The 19,160-nt window shown below is 38.7% G+C and overlaps 1 protein-coding gene and 1 non-coding gene across 35 annotated transcripts in view; both read right to left on the bottom strand.

Annotated features, from left to right (window-relative positions):
- cacna1db (calcium channel, voltage-dependent, L type, alpha 1D subunit, b) overlaps positions 1 to 19,160 on the bottom strand; it is a 116,858-nt gene that overhangs the window by 60,488 nt on the left and 37,210 nt on the right. The window lies entirely within an intron of this gene.
- trnae-uuc lies at positions 5,812 to 5,884 on the bottom strand. Its single transcript has one exon. It is a non-coding gene; the product is annotated as a tRNA-Glu (tRNA).

Below are 19,160 nucleotides of genomic sequence, written 5' to 3'. Positions count from 1 at the left end.
TATGGTGTTGTAACGCATTTGTTGCGTTTTGTATCATTTGTTTCATATTGTGCTTTGTTCAAAATGAAAAAGAATTCAAATTGAATTAAATGAAATTCTCAAAGCAGCCCTTCTGGCAGCAACAACAATCCCATAATCATAGTCAAAGATCACACTATTTCTTTCTTCTGAACATTAACTAAAGCTCCTGACCCACATCTGTATGCTTTTATACATTGTGCTGCTGCCCCATGATTGACTGATAACATAAATGTGTCTCCAGGTGTTCCCAATAAAATCTTACTGCATTTAATGCAATATGGATTACTGTTTATCATCGCTGCACTCCCAAATAAGTGTTCATCAGAGCATTATTACAAGACGAGGCCAGAAATCTATGCTCTCCATCCATCTGATACCGTTCCAAGCGCAGCATTTTATTCTGACCCACGGCCTTGATGTGACTTTCCTGTTGTAACAAATTTCGCTTAGTCATAGTTCATCATCATAACTCTTATTCACCGGCTCGACTGCACGCTTTTAGATGCTACGATTTATGTGTACACTATAACCATACGTCATCGTACATATTAACCTTTTCATTTGGGGATCTGACTCATCAGACAGCAGGGAGGGGGAGGAGCAGACAGAATGTCTCCGTTCAGCGTGTTTTTTTTTTACATTATTATGTTCTACGGTATAGGAGAAGACCCTAAAAACACCTGTAAAGCCCCGTCTGAGTCGCGACTGCACAATGAGGTGAGGCACGGGAAAAAAAATCTTCCGTTGTGTAATTCCCATGGTTGTCCAGGCAACCTGCTGTGTTCCAGCCTTGGATATAATGCACGAGGAGAGGCTTGTGTGTTTATTTATCTGAGCTGAGCCCTGATTCGTCTTCAGGAGATGTCAGAAGCATCGGGTTACTCGGAGACAGATGTGTGTTGGTTTGTGCAGGTGGCTGGATATTTGCCCGATTGTTAAAAGCTACTTAATTACCGTGCGGTTACGTTCGGTCAAGTATTTTTATGCAAAGTGTTAAATATTACGCTAATGTGAAGCATTACTTTGTTTCGAAATGCACTCGTGCGAAGATGAAAGATTAAAAAAAATGCAAACATCCAGATATACATGAAAATCATTGCAAAAACGATGCAAAATGAGCAAAATCAAACAAACTAGCAGGAAAAACAGCCTGCGTTCAACTCGCCTTACATAACAAGAGGTCGCAACCAGGCAGGTGTCAACGCTCTGTCTCTCAGACGCACAAAGAAACACACACACACTTGTTTGTATGCCAAAACAGACCTGTCAAACATTAACAGCATTAACTTCTTCAGCAATTTGAGCTACAGAAGCTTGTCTGTTGGATATATCCCACAAGAGCTGCAGTTTCGGAGACGGCCTGACCCAGTCAGTCCAGTTAAATTTGCTCAAATCCTTACGCTTGCCCATTTTTCCTGCTTCTAACACATCAACTTTGAGGACAAAATGTTCACTTGCTGCCTAATAATATCCCACACACTAACAGGTGCCATGATGAAGAGATACTCAGTGTTATTCACTTTACCGCTCATAATGTTATAATGTCATAATGTAATGCCTAGTAGGTATATGCCCCTGTGATAATGTATAACATTATATAACCATCCGATGACCGATGACTCGAAGGTCATGCCTGGTTTGGGTAAATTTTTAGAACTGGTATTCAGCAGGATTAATATACTGTGTCACATGATCATGCTCACTATAGCAAAACATCTCTCATACATATACTCTCCAGAAAAAAGAGTCGCTTCTGAGTGTGTGCTGTAAAACACTTGTCTTGAGAGCCAACCTTTATCAGTGAGCCTCAGTGTGTGTGTGTGTGTGTGTGTGTGTGTGTGTGTGAGAGAGAGCATAACAAGAAGTTGCACCATGACAGGTGTCAGCACTGTCTAACATGGACAACAAATAAATGCACATTCTCTCTCTCTCTCTCTCTCTCTCTCTCTCTCTCTATCTCTCTCTCTCTCTCTCTCTCTCTCTCTCACACACACACACACACACACACCTGCCTCCTTGCATTAGGGAAGGTAAATGACCATCTTTTCTTTAGTGTATAAACTGCTGACAGCAGAGGGCAGAATGCTAGGAGGAAAGAGAGAGAGAGAGAGAGAGAGAGAGAGAGAGAGAGCACAAAGGCACACACACAAATGAAGCTGTAATCACACCAAGAACGCCTAAATTAGCACCTAAATGTCTGATTTAGTGGGAATTCACAAGAAGTGGGTGTTGCACAACAGACATTTTTCTTTTTTTTATCCTTAAATGTCAAAAAAGCTTCCAAAAATGCTCTAGCTGTGTCAGATCTAAGAATTAGAAGATCAACCAGATACCATCTCTCTCTCTCTCATCTTCACCTCGCCTACATCAATACCTGGCTTTAATAACACCCTTGTGGCTGCTTGAGCACAAATCTCCACAAACACAATCCATAAACTGGTGGAACATCTTCCCAGAAGAGGTTATTATTAAAAGTCCACCGATTAATCGTATTACAATATGGAGTCACTGACACCACATGCTGTTTGTTTTTACGTGTGTTGGTGCGCTGCATGGAGAGAGCTATATTTATGATTAATATTTTATTACTTATACAATTATTTTTATTCATTAATATATTTATTTTATTTCGCACATTTTTTGATTCAGTACTGTTTTTTTTTCTTTCTTTTTTTATGTTTGTAATAAATTTCAGTACTATTTTACATGGAGTGTTTGTTTGTTTTTATCCAGTATCCATTCTAAAAACTTGGATGATTATTTGGAAGTAAGATCTGTTTCGTTATCGGCAAAATCTAGTTGTTTTAACACCAAATGGTGACTGAATTTGAAATAGTATGGTCAAAAATCACATATGAATCTAATGATCGGATGTCCACAAACTTTTGTGCATATAATGTATATTATTATTATTACTCTCAGGATACTAAAAAATTTTTTTTCCCTTTTAATGCTTCGAGTCTAAAATAGATGTCTGTTTGCAATGAGAAGCAATCAGAAGTAAGAAACATATAAAAGCAATTAAAAAGTTCGCACCAATTAAAGTGAAACATGCCCAATTTAATCTACTCAAAAAAATCGCTTTGTTTAATTAAGAGCAGCCTGAAACTACAGCAAATACAGCAAGCATTCCAGTAGAGGCACTACTACAGAAAAGTGACCAGTGTTCCTGCCCTCACTCTGGGTGGACTTCTCTTCAATTGGAGACCACTATTTGAAGCTGGGGATGGTTCCTCATGAACAGCCTGACGATCCATTAGGTGACTAAGCAACACAAGAACTTTAAGAATGGATTTGGGCTGTAAATAATATAAACAGTCTGCTACAATGGCTCAGGTCTGCAGTTAAGCAAACCATAACAATGATGGAACTGTAATGAATGGACAGTTGGTGCCACCCAGATGAGGATGGGTTTCCTTTTGAGCATGGTTCCTCTCAAGGTTTCTGTCTCAGAGAGTTTTTTAAGTTTAGGGATAAATTTATAGGCACTAAACTTATACATACATATATAATAACCTATTTATCTCTATAAAGCTGATTTGGGACAAATTCAAAAAGTGTTATAGAAATAAAACTGAATTGAATTTAGTTTAATTTAACAATGAACATTGTCTCAAAGCAGCTTTACACAGATAATATGTTCTTTATGAGTAAGTTTGTCCCTGATGAGCAACTGTGGCAAGGAAAAACTCCCCGAGATGGCATAAGGAAGAAACCTTGAGAGGAACCAGACTCAAAAGGGAACCCATCCTCATCTGGGTTGCACCGAATGTCCATTTGTAGCAGATATACAATGTTGTGGGGTACAGTGATGATTAAAAGCATGATCTATCGACCCTCTTCTGCATGCAAGCACTTACAGGGGAAAGAAAATGAGCATGTAATCCATCCCACTCTTGGACTCCCAGCCACGGATGGTTGCCATAATGGAGGAACGGGCTGCAAATTACTCCAATAGAAAATAAACCACACTCTCTAGTGGAAGCAACAGATCCAGGATTGCATTTACTGAGCAATGCTAAAAAAAAAATAAAAAAAAAATAAAAAAGATCATAAAAAGGTTCACTGTTCTCAGAAGATACGACCAGGTGACACGGGTGTTATTCAAAAAAGTACTTACAGTTGATATCGAATATGATTTGGGACAAGGGCACTGTATTATAACTCGAGCCTTCCACCTCAGAAGGTTGCATCACCTGCACATCACACCTCGCATAAAAATAAGGTTACATAAGCCTCCATGCTCCAGTCTCCGTCCCTGCAAGGTCAGTCTACACACATCCACTGCATCCAAGTAGCATTACTTATCACTAGTATTTATGATCATTCAAGACTATAAATTGATCATGTTCTCCATTATTAAGGGTCTGCAGGTTTGTGAATGGGGGTTGAAGAAGTTATTGTTAGCTAGGAATGTTCAGTGCTACTTAGCGGTGCACTTCGAGTGAGATAAGATCACGTCTCCTGGATGTTTAACACGCAACCACAACTGTGCTGATATGTTAAAGCCAAGACATGAGACATATCCAGATACAAATTTCACATTCTCATGTTTGTGCATTTATTTTGGAATGACAACAAATCACACCATTATAAAAACATAATGGGGAAAGACTACATGCTATGGGCAAAAGTATTGGGACACCAGACTTTTCCAGCAGTATGTGGTTCCTCCCCAAACTGTTACCTCAAAGCTGAAAGCACACGATTGTATCGGATGTCTTTGGATATGGCAACGTTATATTTTACACGCACTTGAACTAGGAGACTCGAACCTGTTTCAGCATGACGATGCACCTGCGCACAAAGCCAACACCATGAAGATATGGTTTACATGGATTGGATCTTGAGTGGCCTGCTATAGGGCTCTGACCTCATCCCTGTAGAACACCTTTGGAATTATTTAGTGGTGGGGAGTGGCAGCTTAATGGTTACGGCATTGGAGCCAAAGGTCATGAGTTCAAATCCCAGCTTCTTCAAACTACCCTCCTTAACACCATAGCTGCTCAGTTGTATGAATGACAGCGGTACCAGACTTACTAACATCCTTGTTACCTGAATGACCACAAATCTGCACAAGCACACTCCAAAATCTGGTGGAACATCTTCGCAGATGAGTAGGGTTTTTTTTTTAACAGCAAATGGGGACTAAATGTAGAATGGGATGTTCAAACAGCCCATACAAATCTAATAGTCTGTCGTCCATGTAGTGCAACTTCAAGGAATCGGATTCTAATCAGGAATTGAAAAGAGGAGGAAATCATGAAGCAATCTGAGAACTGCAAATTCGAATTTGCATCTTGTGCATCAAAATCAATGTCGAATTGAATTAGGAGATATGAGCGGTCCCCCAACAGTCATAGATTTACAGTTAAAACAGTACGTGATAAATGGAGACGACAGCATTCTTTCTAAAGCTTACTGACTACAGAAACAAGTGCTAAATTATCCTGCATACATGCAAAAGGAACATTACATGCAGTGAAGGCAATGAAGGTGCACCCACACATCTGTTGCTAATATTGTGTGAATGTGTGAAGGATGATGCAAGGCGCAGTTACAAAAATGAAGCATCCCGGCTCTCAGGCTTCCCTAACTAAATGCCTAAGAATTCGAATGGAGGTTCTATAATAAGAATAAAACTTTCTTTCGGCTTCTCCCATTAGGGGTCGCCACAGCGGATCATCCGCATGTTTGATTGGCACATGTTTTTACGCTGGATGCCCTTCCTAACGCAACCCTCCCCATTTATCCGGGCTTGGGACCGGCACTAAGAGTGGCTGGGGTTGGTTCCCTGACCGGGGATCGAACCCGGGCCGCAGCGGTGAAAGCGCCGCATCCTAACCACTAGACCACCAGGGGACCAGCTTCTATAATAAAAATAATACGATACTACGTTCTTATATACGTCTGCAATGTTATATACTCTGTCGGATCGAATGTGTCTCCGATCGGTCAGAACGTGCTGATTCCTTTTCCATCACAGCAGCTATGACGGTCCAAAACTTGCCTCACTGTCATAGTCCACGGCATGTACACTACGTACACCTTCTAGCGCTTTCTCAAAGTGTTGTCAGCATAGTGTCCATAATAAAACCTAATAAAGTGCAAGATATGGATTTTTCTGTTTTCTTTTTGTCTCAAAAATCAAAGTAACACAATGATAGTGATGATTGATGGACATCGTTCTCTCATGCGTGCAATGCTGCATTAAAACTCCGCCATCGTTTTACACGTTTCAAAAATTCCTCAGCACTACTTCATAAAATATTTATGCAGCGTGCGTACATGTGATATGAAGCCCCTGTCTATCATTGATCAAAAGTGGTGAAACAGGCGAGAGACAAGAAAACCGGAACAAAACTAGAACCCAAGGAAACATGCAACCATGGATTTAAAGTAAAAATTAATAAATAATACACAATAAGAATTTGCATATGAAGTTAAAATATATGAAGGGATAAAAAAGACAAACAGAACAACAACAAAACAAGAACAATGAAGGACTCAAACTGATCCTGAACAGAAAATGGAGACTGGAACGAAGGTGGGAAAAGCAACGTTAGGAGATTCGTGGCAATAAATTTGAAGCTAATAATAAACATTATAAAGGGGGAATTTCTATTATAAAGCAAAGAAAAGGTGACATGAGATTCATACATGAACATCCCATTTTATATTCAGTCCCCGTTTGATGTTACAATAACCTCCACTCGTAAATGTTCCACAAGATTTTGGAGTTTGCGTGTGGATATTTCTGATCATTTAGCCACAAGAGTGTTAGTAAAGTCAGGTACTGATGTAGGTGAGGTGAGGAGGCCTTTGGTGCAACCAGCATTCACATTCATTCATGTTCAAGAGGGTTCAACAGATCAGAACTCTATTGCAAACAACTCAAGATCTTCCATTCCAACCCATGTAAATCAAATCATAGAGTTTATACACAAGAGCACAGTTATGCTGAAACATGTTACTTTATGGGAATATTTTCACATCATTTCACATTTAGTGTCCCAAAACGTTTGCCCGTATAGTGCGTGTAATTGTTGATGTGATATTTTTTTTCTGAGGAGATCGCGTGAGGAAGTTAAGTTGTTCCCAAGTCTTCGTAACTGACAGAAATGAAGCAGAGAGATTGAAAGAGTCAAACGATAAGAACCCAAGAATGACGGAAACCGAAAGAGTAGAAAAAGGACACAATGGTGAATCAGTCACGTATCAAAATCGGAACCAGAAAAGATCCCACAGGGAGAAAGCTGAGTTGCAGTTTCTCACAGTACAAAAAAAAAACATATATATAATATATATATATGAAATGTTAAATTAAGTTATATATTAAGTATAGATGCTGTACAATCAATGAATTTCCAATCTTATTTCCAAAATGTGTAGCAGATGAAACAAATTACAGAAAAGTTCACACTACAATCGTACAATTCTCCAAGTTATTGCACATGTAACAATAATTGCACTGGAATTATTGCAGATAAATTGTCCAAGATAGCATTATATAAGTGTGGCAGGAAAATCTATCACTATAACTATAGATCATCTGTATGAATCACATTCATCTTAAAGGTTCTTTTTGCCGGGGCCGGCACCCAGATCTCCTGACAAGACAGACAGATTTGAGAGTGTGCTGTCTCAACAGCTGCTTCACTCCAGCAGCATTTAATGATTTGTGCTAATGTTTATTTGTATAAAAACATAGAAAACATGGAGACAGAGTAACCACAGAAACCTAGCTGTAGTCCTCTCAAAGATTTTAGAGGATCTCCTTAAATATGATCTCCTACTGGCAATTTAACATTTAAGTCCCCACCAATACCACCCTCTATCTCCTTTAAAACACACAAGCACACATACACACACACACACACACACACACACACACACACACACACACACACCAGCCTTGTTGTCTGCTTCTCTTTTAATGCAAGTGAATAGCACGTTTAAAAAATAGATGTTTTACACACAAACACACACACACACACACACACACACACACACACACACACATAAAAATTCAAACATTCTTATCATATAAGAAATGAAATACATATTCACATAGAAATAAAAGCAAAAAATATATATATATAAAAGCCCATAAACAATAGACACAGCAGCATCAAAACACAAGCATGCATTTTTCTCTTCACACACGTACTCCTTCTTACACACTGGTAAGATAAGCCAGGTCAAAAAGCTGATATGATGCACAAATATGATAAAACAGAATAGAATAATAGAATAAATGCATGGAGACAATCTTCACATGTTATCTGCATGTGCATATGTTTTCTCCTGTAACAGTTACAGTGCGCTTCTCTCCTCATACATATGCATCTGAGGGAGGGTCGAACAAAAAAGTGAGACCTCAGCACAAAGCGGAGAAGCGTGGGTTTATTTATATTCCGCTCAATTTATTTAACTGATTTCATTTATTTTGCCAAACCCAGGTGTACATTAAGCAGCATGTGCAGAATGGAAAAGTACAACGCGATGCGGTTTTCCTACGCAGCAGGATCGCTTTACTAAATCCTACAGCCGAGAATTTAACCGCATCAGCCGGAATAATGCCTTCGTCATCTTTACTCGTTCTTCATTTAAACCCCGTGTGAGTGTGCATGAAGGAGAAGGCCAAGTTTGGACATGCACTCGGGGGATTCTTGAACAGGGATGCCTGGTACACCTGCTTGTGCATGGTCTGTTGGTCATGTGACAGCAGCACAATGCATTTAAACATGAGAAGAAGAAAAAAAAAGTCATCGGAATCAGGTTTATAGGTTTGTATCTCGCCATCTGGTTCCTTTTTTACAATCTTTTTATGCAGTTTTGATGAGGCAATGTCCTGCTCTGATGTTTGTGTATTTTGAAATGCTTTTCTGCTCACCATAGTTGCAAAGAGTGGCTTTTGGAGTTACCGTAATCTCCGGACTATTAAGCACACCCAAATATAAGCCGCACCCACTGAATTTTACAAAGATTTTTATTTTAAACATAAATAAGCCGCAGGTGTCTACATTGAAACTAATGAACTTTACACAGGCTTTAATGAAAGACAGCGTCTGTTACACGGCTTGTATCTAAACAGTAGCCTACCAAGAAAGTCATTGTTCACTGTCTTCCTCCTTCCTTTCACAACTATTTCTCTTGAGAGTTTTTCTTTTGGCATCGTCGTGTGTTAAAAAATCACCATCGGCTGCCGTGCAGCTCAGAACACAGGTGAAGTGCTTTTTTTCATGCCCGGTTGTTTTCAGCGTGACGAATGATTCGCATTTCCCGTAGACAGGCCGAGTGACGTCAGAGTGGAACCTCATCCATATTTATGATGTGGTGCGGCCCGATTCAGTGGGAGGGCATCTGATTTAATATAAAGAGTTTCATTGGTTCACCTGAACCCGTTCCGCAGTTTCATTGGTCTAATGTTATGGGGCTCAGTTTTTTTGGCTTGAAGCTTGTGAAACAGGGAAAAACCCGGGAAAAATCCATAAATTAGCCGCTTCATTAAGCCGCGGGGTTCAAAGCGTGGGAAAAAAGTAGCGGCTTATAGTCCAGAAAATACGGTAGTCCTCATGTGAGTTTTCTTTCTTTCTGTTTCTGCTCGATGGATGTTATTGGTTTTTCGCACCAACTCTAGAAACCGCTCAATTTGGCACTTTGTTCACTTCGGCATCAATTTGCTTCCTCGTGTACAAGGTGGTTTCAAAATGTTCGAGACTACGTGCCACAGATCCGGTCGCTTTTGTCGAATGTCCTCCCTGGGACGCCTTAAAACCTGCCAATTGACGGCTGCTAAATGTTTTCGAAATTTTTTAGGGGTTGAGTCCGTTGAAGGTCTTCCTGATCTCTCGTCGCCTTCCAGTGACGTTCTTCCGCTCTCGCGTGCCGCTCAAAACACCCGGAACGACTCATTGCAGCATCGCTAAAGTTGTTGAATCTTGTCAAACGTCTCTGTGGCAGATTTGCACGCTGTCCATGATGGACCAATCGCACGTGGTCAGACTAGCACCAGTTGCACAGCTCCCGATGTACACAGGACGATGTCTTTTGGAACCTTTATAAAGGTCGTTGCTCCCTGTGACTGTGTGTGCAGCCTTGTGCTGCCATCTGTTGGCATGCTACAAACCTTAATGGTTAAAAACTTTTTGATACCACCTACACATTTTTACTATATATTAATTTGTTCATACTAAGTGGTGACTATTGATGACTGCAATTCAGCTGATTTCCGAAGCACACCTGTTTCCCTTCGAAATGACCACAATTCCTAAACCAATCCAGCAAAGTGACATATTGCTACTGTTTTTTTAACTTTCTTACCCAAGCTTTCGTACCCCCACATGAGCCACATCTTGATATTCTGTCTACGTGTCTGATTAAGCGGCCATAGGACGTGTACGTTTGTGCAGATCGCCGTGATAGGCTTAAGTTCTCAGGAATGAAACATGGGCTGCGGTGAAAGCAGAAGCAATGCAGAGAAAATTCACGTGTATGTGATGTAGAGGAAAGAGGAGAGGGGGGGGATGTAAATGAGATGTAGAAAGGGAGAAAGAGAGACTGAATAAGTGAGAAAAAGAGATAATCCATCATGCCCTCTCTCCCTTATTGCTTAAGGGCTTTACAGCAGGGTGAGGATAAAAGCGGCACAATCCCAGAGCTGTTCCTGCACTACACACAGGCTAGAGCTGGATAGATATCCATGTGTGTGTGTGTGTGTGTGTGTGTGTGTGTGTGTGTGTGTGTGTGTGTGTGTGTGTGTCTTTTTGTATGTCTTTTTTTTTTTTTTTTTCTTGATGACTGCAAAAAAACATTACAACATTAGTTATTCTATGATTAAATGCTATTATAGCATATGAAAAGTTCACTTTTTGAGATTCTAAGATTTATTTTCTTGTGATTGTCCTCAACACACTTACAAATCCAGGCTGTTTAATACGTGCTGAATAAAACATTAGACGAATGTTAAAAGTCATAAGGTCAAAGAGTACATTTATCTTACTCCCCACACTATAGTCAGTGTGCACTAATTTATCTGTGCAATGAAAACAAGCGTGTATGCGAACAGTGGGTGAGCTGCAGATGACTTGCATCCGAGTGCAGAGGGTAAATGAGCTTTTTGTATGCGCCATATGCTCCTGTGGCGAGTTGAACTCTCACCTGAGTATGAATAAATGAATATAATGGTGTAGATGCGAGTGCACCTTGTGAATAAGATACACGCGACCGAAAAGTACCTTTCCGAGGGAATGCTGCTAGATTTCGCTGTTTGTCAGACACCTCGGGAATGATTATTATTATTGTTTTTTAGAAATATATGCTCATCATTATTGAGTATCCTTTTGATTACTTGCTGGCATAATTTAATTTAACGTCTTTCCCATTTTTAGATTGCTGCAAATTTAATACATGCCCTCCAGACATATTCGTTTAAGGACATTACCGAAGCTGGAAAAGTGACTTTCAGGCTTAGTGGCTGGTGTTGCGGATGTGAAGTTAATTTGCATTGACACTCCCACTTTAATTAAAGTATAAACACAAGCCAAACTACATTTACATTAACAGCACATAAAATGGACATTTTATTTTAATAAAGTGAAAGGCACGATCATTAACTGGGCCTATGAGTAAATCCACATACGTCATATTCATAAGTTGTTACACTTAAATCCGATTATAATGAGCTTGTGCTCCTTTCATTAATATTCATTAATCAATAAAGACGCTCTTACGATACTCAATGACATACTCGACGCAGCACCGTTTCCTGTCTTGTTTATCAAACTGATCAAGATCTGATTAAAAGTATTTCTGTATTTGCATATTTATTAATGGTATAGATTTTTTGAGATACTAGATTTTGAAAAAAATCATGAGCAACAAATCTCTAGGAAACAACCAATACATGTGCAATGGCTCGACTAGCGAAAGTTGGTGGTCTTCAAAAGCCACTACAAGCCAAAAACAAGAAAAGCGAATTTGCAATATTCTGTACTCTCTCTAGAGCGCCAAGTGCCACCATCAGGCTTTCCAGATACATCAGGTTCTTACAACATGTGCTCTAATGCTTTTGCACCATGCATTTGATGAAAGTCTAGGTAAGTCCCAGAGTGTGTGAGGGTACAATATGAGCTTTTTGAACATTCTCTTCCACAATTAATCCATGTTTAGTTCCCATTTACTGCTATAATAAGCTACACTTTTTTGTGAAGATATTCCACTAGATTTTGAAGTGTGTTTGTGGAGATTTGTGCTCATTCAGCCACAAGGGTGTTACCAAAGTCATGTACTGCAGTCAGCATTCACATTCATCCCAAAGATGTCCATTAGGGTTGAGGTCAAAGCTCAATAGCAGACCTTCTGCTATTGAGATCTTCTCGGCACTAGCATGTGTACAGGGGCATTGTCATGCTGGAAACGGTTTGGGTCTCCAAGTTCAAGTGGAGGGAATATGTAATGCTACCGCATACAAAGACGCCCAATACACTTTGTGTTGAACCATTTTCTTTTCACCTCAAGTGATTTACAACTAATATCACACTTTTTTCTGCTAGATGATTTTTTATTTTTTGAATTGGTATAGATGTGTGTCAACTAAACTTCCATGTCTGTCTGTTATTTGCTTCTTTTTTTCTTTCACTTTTAGCTTTTGGGGCTTTATCTTTTTATAGAGTTTTGTGGGGGTCAGAAATCAGCATTACTAAGGTGAAATTTAAAAAAGTTTACATTTCTTGCTGACTAACACAATTATATAGAACATGTTCAAAGGTAGAACATGCATAGTAAATGAATGAAGAGAAGCAGGATAGTGTTTTCCCACTACTGGGGCTGGGGAACTGTGATCAATGTGCGTGATCAACCTAAAACATATGAGCAAGCTAACAGCCTACAGGACATGCACTCAGAGAGAGAGAGAGAGAGAGAGAGAGAGAGAGAGAGAGAGAGAGAGAGAGAGAGAGAGAGAATAGCTAGTAGGATACAGGGCTGCTGGTGTCAGTTGTTTTGCTGAAACTAATTAATCTGGACATGTATGATGAGGATATACACATGGCATGAATAGCCGCCTCCTGAAAATACGGAGAACACCTCAAACAACAAAAAAAAAACAATGCCTCTTAAACTCAACTCAACACTAAAGAAACGATATTAAGAATATGCATAACTGAATTATAATGCATTTAAATGAGATCGCGATTCCTTTTCAGTGAGTGTAGTCCTTTGGAAGCTTGTGAAAGTTTCCACGGCCATGTGGGATTGCAGGATTCTCATTGCTATTCATACTGCGTACTGCTCTGCTAAGCTGTTCATTTTTTCCTTTTGCAAGATTTATTCTTTGTGCACTTGCTGTATATGAAGAGAAGCCCATCGTTATTACCACTCACACCTAACCTTATGTGAAAACATAACTAAATCGAAAATAGAGAAGTATTCACTTTGTGGGAAAAAAAAGGAAACGAATGATCACACAGTACGTCTGGGCATGGTGAGCACAATCAAACTGGATCTTTGCTATCCCCTACAAATCCATATGTAGCTTGGTTTATCAGTTCTGCTTTGTGTGCTAGCATATTGTATTCCCAAGCTTCAAACAGCAGACCTACAAAACGGTGTCTGTTCCTCTCTGATTCAATCCTGGTTCCGTGTGTGGGGGTTATCTGGAGACATTATCTGTTCTGTGACTGGCCTAAACAGATTAATAAAAGCTCTAATGGCAAACAGAGATCTGCACTTACCTCTACACCACAGATGAAAGGCAGCGCCAAATTTCATATCATTCATTTTACAATAAATAAATGTAGAAATAAGGCATTCAGCTTGCTAGTAGGCCAGGGGATTAAGCAAAGCCTGGCTGTGCATTTCCATAATGAAGAATTCAAAAGCAAGCCTGTTAAACAGCACAGCAAAAACCGCTGCCAGACACAAGTGAGTGGCTAGATTGAGGTTTCTGCTCTAAATTAATCATCCCAACAACAGCTCGATGTATGAAACTTAAAGCCACGGAGAGGTTGGATGGTTTCCTGTCCCAACTCACCCGCTTTCTGTCTAAAGCCAGGTTTAGACTGTGATTACCTGTCACACTGTATCCTAATAAAATCTCGGTTAAATTATATAACAGACTCTCATAACCTGTGTTCTCCATGTCGGATTATATGACGAAGCTCCGTGTGATTGAAGAAGATTATGTTCTGTGTAGATCGGCATAGTCTTTACTCGTACATAAAATGAGAAACATTCTTCAGGGTAAAATAGGTAAATATTTTTGTCAATTTGCATGGTTACGTTGTATCATCGCCATGTGGCTTCTGTGGCTTCTACAGAATCTAATGGCAACTTTGTTGTTAGCTTTTGTTGTTGGAGATGGCATTACATTGGCCACAATCTCTTGAAAGTCAAAAATACTGTAGCGCAATGGTTAGTTATATCTGAAATCCATTAAAAGTTGCTTAAACAACAAAACCTTATTTCCTTCGTATAATGTTCTGAATTTGATTTGTTCACATGTGAACGGATGAACAATGAAACCACTGAGAGGTGAAGTAAATAAAATTTGCTCTAAAATTGCAGCATCCAATTCTCAAAAATCCAATGTACTGGAGGCAGAAAAAATGGATAAACATAAAGATCTAAGTGACTTTAACAATGGCCATTTTGTGGGGTCTAGATAACAGGGTCTTCAAAACAGCAGGCCTTGTGGTGTGTGTTCCCAGTATTTAGGGTTTATTGCCTAAACAGAGTGGTTGAAAAAGGGACAACTGGTGGACAGGGTCATGTTGCCCAAGGCTCACTGATGCACATGGGAGAGAAGGTTCCTCTGTCTGGTCTGATCCCACAGAAGAGCTACTGTATCACAAATCAAATCAATCAGATGAAATCAAAATTAATTTTATTTGTCACATGTGCATTCAGAGTACGACATGTGAAATGCTTGTTATGACTGTCCAACATGTAAATAGATATAGAATCTAAAAAATAAAATAGATACAAATATAAAGTTTAAAAAGCAGAAAAGTACATTAAAAGTATGAAGTATAATTATAAAGTATAAAAACAGGGATAATATATCAGGGCTGGCAAAATTAACATTAAAAATCATTTATTACCGGCATTTCCCCTGTTGGCTGGGGATACTGAGTGATGTCAATTCACTATACAAACACCCCCAATAATATAGTCCCACCCCTGACACTTGATTCACAGCTTTTAGTGAAAGGCATCGGAAATGCAAACTGTGCAAGCCTTTGCTATTTAAATATGACATGGTCATAACTCATATGAAACGGGAAATACACTTGCAAATAGACTTTTCTTTTCCATTTGACATTTGGCAGTCACTGTGCGTTCGCAAAAGCGAAAACGCAAACGGTAATGCAAGATTTGCAATTGTGTGTGGATTATGCCACAATTTATCCCACATATGAAAAACGCAATTCCTTTTAATATTGTCCGGAATATCATTCCATATATATAACAGCATGGTTTTGAAATCAATCAGTGGCTTTTCAGGACCATGGACAGCGCCCTGTGCGAGCATCTACTAGCATCTCTTTTGGCTGTGCAATCTATTAAAACCCTAAACCACCAAGCAAAATGTGTATGAGATATACATCAGACTTATTGCTGCAAAAAAAAGAGCCATACACCTGATGCATAAAGGGGGGAAAGTTAAAAGCCTTAAAAAAATAGAACACAGATTGTACTGAAAACAAGCTGGCTTTACAAACTGGCTGGTAGGATAAGATAAGCAGAGTTTACTATTGTTGTATAGATAATCTGGCAACACATGCTCCTGCCACACACACACACAGACACACTAGTAGTGTGGGGTACACCAGGTGTAATTCCTCTATACAATGTTGTATGCACCATGGTACCATTATTTAAAGATTTTCTTGGATTAAAAACAACTTGTTGAATTCTTAGTCAGAAAGTTGTAGATCAGTTTTTCACAGCATTTCTTTTACAGTTTGGCTGTTATCATGTTCATGGGGTTCTGTTAATGAGTTTGTTCAAATTCTAATAAAGTTTCTGTATTAACAACTCCTTCATAGATGTTTAAAAAATCTATACATTTCCAACACACAGGTTAGTTACGTTTATTGATTAAATGATATTAAGGATGAATTAAACAGTTGTTTCCTTGCCTACCTCTCATTTTTCTCTCACTTGACATAAATGACAAAATAAATGACAAAAATAACTCATACTACAGAGAAACTGGATCCTGCAAACATCTAGGTAATCATAGCCACGGTAATATCCACCACTGCACTACAATAAACATGAAATTATATAGAATTATTTTATAAGTGACATTTGAAATGCAATATGGCCAAATGTTTTTTTTTTTGTTCCACTAGTAAACACAGATCCTGAAGACACCATATTTACTTTATAGCGTGTCTGATGATGTCATTAACTCTATCTTAGTCACTGTTAAGAATTAGAAAGTGGAATTGTAACTTGGCAAATGTAGACTGGTAAAAGGTTCCAGTGTGTGCTTACACGAATTATACGCAATCTTGGAACGCCTCTCGACCAATAAAATCCAAGTTAATGAAATATTGCATGATACTCATTAAAAAATTTTAATTATTGGCATATCATATGGTATTATGAAAGGAATATATGCTACAATATGAAAAACAAGTTTGTTCAGACCATTTCCTAATTTTTTTTTTTAGATGGTAATGTAGAGAGCTTAAAGGCCCAGAAAAAAAAATGGACGGCAGTTCAACAGGTAACCAAGTAACCAAGCTTTTTTTTCTTTGCCTCAGTTTACTTTTACTTTTCAGTTCAACAGATATAAAGGCGATCATAAAATCTGCACATTCAGCCCTCTCTATCTACCCCCCCTTCCATTTAGAACATGCATGAATGGAAATTATGAAAATATGATACTTCCCACATCCTTTGATACCCCTAATTATAGTAAAACCTGACCTCTATGCACTAAATAGAACTTGTCAACCCTCAACTTGTCAATTCTGAAACCAAACAGGTTCAGCATAAACATTACCACTGGCAGCCTCGCCAACCCATAACAGAGAACAGACTAAATCAACGCATCATTCGGTGTATTCCTTTAATAAAAAGCCATCGGCTTGGACGCACAAATTCGATCATGAAGTCACTTATATTTTGGTTATGCTTTCTGGAACAAAATATTTATGCTAGTCATTTAAACTGTCTGAACTGAAGGCTTGGTGAAATGTGTGATTAAATGATGCACTAAGAGAAAAAAATCTAAAGTCTAACATAATTATGTTTTGATTGCAGTTGAAGATAAATACATAAATAAAAAAGAGCAGCTGGGAACATGGCTTTAGACATCAGAGCGAGATTGTGGATGTGCTTGTGTGCATTATTCGAATCTATTTGCTGTATCCAATTTGTGCAAAAGGGAACAGAACGGCGTGTCCTTGTCCTTCATTTATTAGGAAAGACCCGAAGACAGGGCAATAGCTGCAGGAAGATTAAAATAAATGTAAGCCGGAACGATCACAATGCTAAGAATTTTGCAATTCTGGTCCCTACCATCTGTTTTGCGAATTGCAAAACTTCAAATACGACCCAGAACCCCGCCGCTGCGATTTGCTGCGTGGGTGGAAACTGAGAAACAGTGACACGAATGCAGCAGAATCCTGGAAAGAGGTGTTCAATTAGGCCACGCTACTTTTGTGGCATTTGATAGAAATTTGGGCAAACCGTGCCTAGATCTGGTGCAACGAAATAAGCAAAGACTCAAAAAAAAATTACAAAAAATAAAAACTAACAGTTATCACAATGACCACAATGGTGATTTAGGTCTCAAAAAGAAATCATCCCTCAAAATTCTGGCTTTTAGGGGGAAAAAAAAAGGCAAATTTTTCTTCATTTGCACCATAGTGACCCTGGTGTACATGCATTTCCAAAGTACAGACATCGTCCACTCCGTTATAATTCTCCATTTCCCAATTCGTCCTGAATATCTTATAGTAGAAATGATTCAGTTCAGTACGGACACACGGTCTTCACTTTCTTTGCTATGCTTATTTGATTTCATTCTGATTATTTACTATAATAAAAAAACAAGTGTTATTGGTATTTTAGCACAATCTGGCAACACCATCAGTTGCTCCTTCCCTGAGCATGGGGCAGCGTGAGTTCTGTCCTAACGGCCTTTACCAGTGTTTGTTGCAGTTAATGTCTAAAAAAAAAGGCAAAATAATATTTTTTATGACAAATAGTAACATTTTAGTACATTGCAGGAATTTGAAATGTATGTAAATGCCATTTTTAGGCATCATGCATAAATCTTTTTTGATTGTGGAACCATTCATGCAATTAGTTTGCTATAATGTACCGGTATGTTATATTAATTTACACTATATATAAAATGATCAATAAGTCTAAAACCACACAATTCTTACATTATAAAACTCATTAGTTGTAATCTATTAATTCAATTTAAAACAAAGAAAAGTTGACAATCTTGAATTATGAAAGATTCTGGAAGATTAAAGATTTTCTACATCATTATTTAAATGTAAGCAGATGTGCGAAATATTACCCTTTGTCCAAAAAGTCCGAAAAGTTTTCGAGACTTTTTTATCTACATTGACACACTATCACCTTCAATACAGTTCCCTTGCACAGCAATACAGCGCTCCCAGCGTTCCTGCCACTTCCGGAATATGTCCTAGAAGTTCTTTTCGAAGCGTATCAAACACCTGCAATTCACGTATATGTGACAAATAAAGGCTATTCTACATTCTACAATCCTCCCCCCCCCGTAATTTCGAACAGACTAAAGAAAAAAAAACTGGCGAATATAAAAAAGACAAACATGCACGCATAAAGAGTGTATCATGATTGCCATTAAAATGTGCGAAAATCACACCTCCAGTGTTAAACTGGTCCCCAGTGATACTGTGTTGGTGAGAATCATCACTACGATGATTGTTCTGTGAGAGTTATCAGCAAAACCGGAACCTTATTCTGGAGACTTCATACAACACCACCACCACAATCGGTAACAATCGAACAAAAAAGGTTGAGGTTTTTCTGATGCTACTTTTACGGTGTCTTTGTACGTTAAAGCGAACTAAGCAAGTACAATGGTATTAGGACCGACAGAGTTGATAATAAAACATACG

This window comes from Silurus meridionalis, chromosome 17, assembly GCF_014805685.1.
Source record: "Silurus meridionalis isolate SWU-2019-XX chromosome 17, ASM1480568v1, whole genome shotgun sequence".
Classification (NCBI taxonomy): Eukaryota; Metazoa; Chordata; class Actinopteri; order Siluriformes; family Siluridae; genus Silurus; species Silurus meridionalis.
The sequence above is the reverse complement of the archived record's forward strand: the minus strand, read 5'-3'. Positions and strand labels throughout refer to the sequence as shown.